We start from the raw sequence: 5906 nt of genomic DNA on the forward strand, positions 1-5906 counted from the left end.
GGGGAGAGATAGAAGGGAGGGCAGATTAGGGCAAGGGATATTCAGAATGCATGCCATCTTGGGGTAGGGGGAAGGACAAGATGGGGAGAAAATTTGGAACTCAAAATCTTGTGGAAGTGAATGTTGAAAACCAAAAATAAATAAATTAATAAAAAAAATGCATCACCAAAAAAAAAAACAAATGTTCAAAATTGTTTTTGCATGTAATTCAGTAAAAATATTAAACTAATTATAAAAAATTAATTGGGAGCTATTTAACAAAATAAATAAAAATACAATAAAACAAAACAAAACAAAAAGAAATACTGGTTTCTCAAGCCATATTCCTCATCCCATTCTAATCACCATTTTGAATCCCTTGAAAGTAGTCATTGGAATAGAGATAGATTATTTTCCATGGAGGACCCCCATTTTTGGAATTCAGCCAATATCGTTTAAGTCAAGCTGCACAACTTGCCACAAGCCAAAGGATTTCCTCTACATTGAAAGATATTTTCCTCTACATTTTTCTGCAGGCCACTGGAAATCTTTTGACCTGCTGTAAGTGGCCTGAGGGCAGTTGTGTAGGCTCCATTTAAGTAATTACTTCTAGATTAGTTTGAGACATTTTTTCAACTAATTTATTTTAACATTATAATCATTGTTACTTTCTTTTTATCTCTTTAACATTTTAACTACTTGGATTTTTCCTTTGTGTTGTTCTACAAAGACTATCTTATGATAAAGGACTTAATTTTTTAAATGGAATCAACAATTGCAATAACAATGCTATAGTAGTGTCTAATTTATTCAGCATTGTCACTGAATGGAGTTTTTCCATATACGTTAATTTTCCAGATAACTAAAGCTTCCCCCTTTGTCCCCTCTTAAAAGTCTGTGATTGTATTGATTTAGGCCAGAACTAGTTACAAGTGGTCATTTGGAGAGCCTGGATTTGAATCAAGGTCCTCTAACTCCAAATCAAATGAGGAGGTTGGGAGCCAATCCCCAGGCACAATATGCAAAGTATTCTGAAATTTAGCCCCACCTATGATATTTAGGACCAGAGATTTAGAGCTAGAAGGAAATTGAGAGCTCACCTAGTCAAAAACCTCATTTTACAGATATGGAAATTGGTGACTTACCCCAGGTCACAGAATTCAGCAGAACCATATTTTAAGATGTTTAATAAATGTTAATTGTCATTGGAGGCCTACAGAATTGTGGAAGAGGAAGCAATCCAATTAGGACAAACCATCAAGAAGCATCTATCAAGTACCTTCTATGTGCCAGGGACTGTGCTAAGTGTCGAGGATACAAAGAAAGGCCTTACACATAGGAATGTGCTGGTAAATACTTGACAATGACAGTAGGCTCTGTAGGAAAAAAAGAAAAGTATGCAGTCACCTTTCAAAATTTACTCTGCATTATTAACATTTTCTGAAGTTTAGACAATCAACAAAACAATAAATGGAGCCCCGTTGTCCAGTTTCTGAAGTTTAATATTTAACAGCCATCTGTCTTCAACACTGCTTACATAGCTACATCATTCATATCTTACAGCACAATATAGCACTTGATGTTTATAACAGGGACACTGAGTCATGAAGAAAGGGTTAATTTATATTTGGCATTCTCTGTTTACTAAGACCGGAAAATCTGTCATATGCTAGAGAGCTTCATCTAAAATAACCAAGATGAAAGACTCAATACTTAAAAGGGGATAATCTTTAGTTATCTAGACAATTCACTTATGTAACTGACATATGCAATGCTTTAAGGATTACAAAATTTATGAATATCATCTCAGTTGATCCTCACAAAACCCTGTGAGGTAAGTGGTATTATTACCCTCATTTTATAGATGAGGAAACAAGCTAAGAGAGGCTATGACTTCCCCAAGACCACATTAAGTACCCTTGACTTCAAGGCCAAAGTTCTAGCCACCTCTCACCTGGCAGCCTTGTCTGTGTAAAGCCCTGCTTCCCTATTAGCTCCATTCAAAAGCTATATTGGTATTAAAAGGAAACCGAATAATTGAAGCAACTATTGAAATAATGGAAGCAAACAGAAATAGTGTTTGAATTCGCTATCCAGATATTTCAGAAAAATGATTTTTTTAAAATTGTGTCCATTTTCTGCTTCATTTTGTACCTATAAATGACATACTAAGTGTCCATCAATAAGTTTTCATAAAGCATTTTTAAAATAACCATGGACGAATATTTTCATTGAAATGCTACAATATATATATATTTAAGTATGATTCCAGGCACCCAGCAAACACACCCAAGAGTTAAAAAGCCTCTCCAGAGACCTCTAGAGAGCCCTGGAGTAGGTTATAAGGGCCTGGCAGATTGTAGTGCATATAGAACCAGGTCAGAGGTGGAGAACCTGTGGCCTTAAGGCCACATGTGGCTTTCTAAATCCTTAAGTGTGGCCTTTTGACTGAATACAAATTGCAGGTTTCCTACCCTGAGCTAGATTAAAAAAATGTTTGTTTTAGTTACCAGAATTTGTACCTAGTAATCATTTGATGGTTATCTGACAAATACCTATTGGAAAGAGAAAATGTTTTGATTTCTTTTATTATAAAAGAGCCCCATTGTGTGCTTGCATCTTTTAGAAAATGTCCAAGAAGTTCAAAAATGCAAGACGAATCACAGGACTTGATAGTAATGTGTGGTGAGTACCTAACAATCTACAAAATGTTACTATTTGCTTGCTATCTTTTTCAAGTCTTTTATCTTATTTGGAGTTTGTTGGGGGGGGGTGTCTGTGTCTCTGTGTGTGTGTGTATTCTGTAGATAAAACCAATATCATCTTCTAACTTATTGAATGAGATATAACCTCTGTGAAGACTTCTCAGGGTGGTGATGAAAAGACTGTCTCAAAACTAGAGATAGATTCTGAGAGAACAAACAGGCCATAAGTTTAATTCGGCCCTAAACTCTCTCCTGATTGCCACTGCCACTTAAGCATTGGGTATACTAAATAAGGACATGTATGTTTGGATTGGCTATACCCTGTTTCCTTGTTCTTTGGGAATGGGAAAGATTTTCACACCTAGAATGTAAGCCTGTCTCCCAGCCAATGGGAGTAAGGGATAGTGGCGGGATGGGAGTTTCTTGTTTGCGTTAAGATATATAACCTTGCTTTGTCCTTTGTGACTTGCCTCTCTCCTGCTGGTAGTGTACTGGCGGAGTAGACACCCCTTCTCGCAAGATTGTAATAAAGAGTAATTTTTTGCTTCCACCTTGAGAAGTCTCTGAATTTAATTGTGTTAGAGTCGCTGTACCACACATTATGAAATATAAGGAGAGTAGAAAGAAACACTTCAGAAAGACTAAAAATATACTGCATAAGAAGTCTGGCTTCAACTTGTGTCAATTTCCACAGCATTAATGAGTTAAATAAAAAAAAAATCCACTGGCTAATATCAGTTAAAATGTTTATATTTGTTATACTAAGGAGGTCATATCTGTCTGATGAGTTAAAGGACATAAAGTGGACTCCAAGGGAATTCAAGAAGCACCCCTTCATTTTGTTGTCTTTTTTTTATTTCTTCAGGAAATTTTTATCTGCGAATGAACTCTGAAGTGTTTTGACTACAGGTATAAACTTGTGCTCTCTTCGCCAGATAATATGTTGATCTTCCTATACAAAGATGGCACTGCTGACCCATCATCAGCATACACTTTGAGTTGTTTTTTCCAGTTGTAATACATTTGTGTATATTTAGCCACACTTATTAGCCAGCAGCCTTTTTTGCAACCAAAGTTAGAGATTTGTAAGACTTAGCAACACAATCCACTTATGGGGGTATCTTGCCCATAACTTTGCTTTTATGAGTGTATGCTATAACCAATTGAACTAGTTATGGATAGCTATAAGAAGAATTAGTCAGAAGATAGAATTAGTAAAGTTCGGTACAGCTGGATACTTTGTGAGAAAATAAACTTTCTCCTCCCATCTTTCTCTTCCTTTTCTCTCTCTTTTTCCCCTTCTCTCCCTTTCCCTTCCCTCTTTTTCCTTCTCCTGTCCTTTTGAATTATGATAGTCAACTAAAACTTGTTTTTCAGTTTAATACTCAGAACATGAAACATTGACTAAACTTAATAATTTTGACTAACACTAACACTTTCTTTATTTTCCATCTTAGGGTTGAATTTTCTAATCTATCTACATACTCCACTGTTGTGAATTTTGGCCAAGGCCAGCCACATATATCGCCTCCAATATATGTTAAAGAAGAATTAGCAAAGGTAGCAGCAACTCATAAAATGAATCAGTATACATGGGGCTTTGAAAGTATATAAAAACATTTTAAGCAAGCTCACAGGATCATACAGGAGTATGATCATACAGGAGTAAGCATATGTAAATAGAAGAATTTTATTGTAATGTTAGGGTCTAGGAACAAGGAAAACAAACTTCCCCTTTATAAAATGTCCATGTTATAGTAAGATATTCTGCTGAGTACGTGGGGCACTGGATTTGATGCACCATGAAATCAGAAAATTTATCACATATCCAGATACTTTTTTAACAGTTTTACTTTACTGTCAAAAACTGGAGCTTTTATAGTTCTTCAATTGTTTATTATTTTTTCTCTTTCATCATAGTGATAGCTTGTTGGAAGGGTTGCAGGTGCCAGCCACTGTTGTCCATATTTCTTTAGTGACAGATAGCTCAGATGTAGTGGAGATGGTCTAATGGAAAGAATACTTGGCCTGGGAGTAAGATCACATGGGCCCAGGCTCAGGCTCTGCTTTTAACCATCCTTACAAGCCTTGGTTTCTTTGTCTCTGAGGCGGGAGTAATAATCCTTAGGCTGCCTGTATTGCTATCAGGGAAGAGCCTTCTAAACCTAATGTCTGCTTCAATGTGCGTGTGCAGTGCCCAGTTGGAGTGCTTGACTTAGAGTTAGGAGACCCAAGTTCCAACTCCACCTCAGGCACATATTGTTGTTGGTTAGTCTTTCAGCTGTGTCTGAGTCTTCATGACCCCATGGACCATATCCCACCAATCCTGTCCATGGGGTTTTCTTGCCAAAGATACTGGAGTGGTTTGCCATTTCCTCCTCCAGTGGATTGAGGCAAACAGAGGTTAAGTGACTTGCCCAGGGTCACACAACTAGTAAATAGCTGATGCTGTTTTTTATTCAGGTCTTCCTGACTCCAGGCCCAGCACTCTATCCACTGAGCCACCTAGCTGACTCCCAGGCATGCACTAGCAGGGTGATAATAGAGGAGTTATTTAACCTCTCAGATACTCAGTTTCATCATCCATAAAAGAAGGATAATGATCATTGCACTAAATATCTCATAGCCAGATAGTAAACTGATATGTGTAATATCACATTGGTGAAGTGGAAAAACTTTTAAGGTAAAGATTGGCTTAAGAATAATATCCTCTGGTAATAGCAGCTTGATAAAAGTTGACTTTATTCTTTTACTCTTTTTTAAAATTCACTTTGAACTTTATAAAAGTTTGAACTTTATTCAAAAGGGGGGGGGAAGCATTTCATTGGACACAACATAACACAAAAAGAGGATTCAGTATGAAACCATGAATCTCCATTTCACCATTTACTTTTTTTTGAAAAGTTATATAATAAGTACTATGCATACTTCTATTTATTAGTTCTTTCTCTGGAGATAAATTGCATCTTCCTACATAGGTCCTTTGTAGCTGATTTGAGTATTTATAATACTCAAAATAACTTAGCCATCACAGTTGTTCTTCCAATAATATTGCTGTTATTGTATACAGATGTTATTGTTATTATTGTATACATTGTATATTTTATTATATACATTGTATAATAATATTGCTGTTTTTGTATACATTGTATATTCTCTGGGGCCTGTCATTTCACTCTTCACTATTTCGTGCAAGTGTCTCCATGTTTTTCTAAAATAAAC

The 5906-nt window shown here is 36.1% G+C and overlaps 1 long non-coding RNA gene and 1 pseudogene across 1 annotated transcript in view; both read left to right on the top strand.

Moving 5' to 3' along the window:
- LOC114031061 overlaps positions 1 to 1265 on the top strand; it is a 16934-nt gene extending 15669 nt beyond the window's left edge. Inside the window, exon 3 of the long non-coding RNA XR_003567695.1 lies at positions 1191 to 1265. This is a non-coding gene — a long non-coding RNA (uncharacterized LOC114031061). The remainder of the gene's footprint in view (positions 1 to 1190) is intronic.
- Positions 1266 to 2608: 1343 nt separating this feature from the next.
- Positions 2609 to 5906, top strand: part of LOC114031063 — a 34292-nt pseudogene continuing 30994 nt past the window's right edge.

This window comes from Vombatus ursinus, unplaced genomic scaffold (genome assembly GCF_900497805.2).
Source record: "Vombatus ursinus unplaced genomic scaffold, bare-nosed wombat genome assembly UNPS02015035.1, whole genome shotgun sequence".
Taxonomy (NCBI): Eukaryota; Metazoa; Chordata; class Mammalia; order Diprotodontia; family Vombatidae; genus Vombatus; species Vombatus ursinus.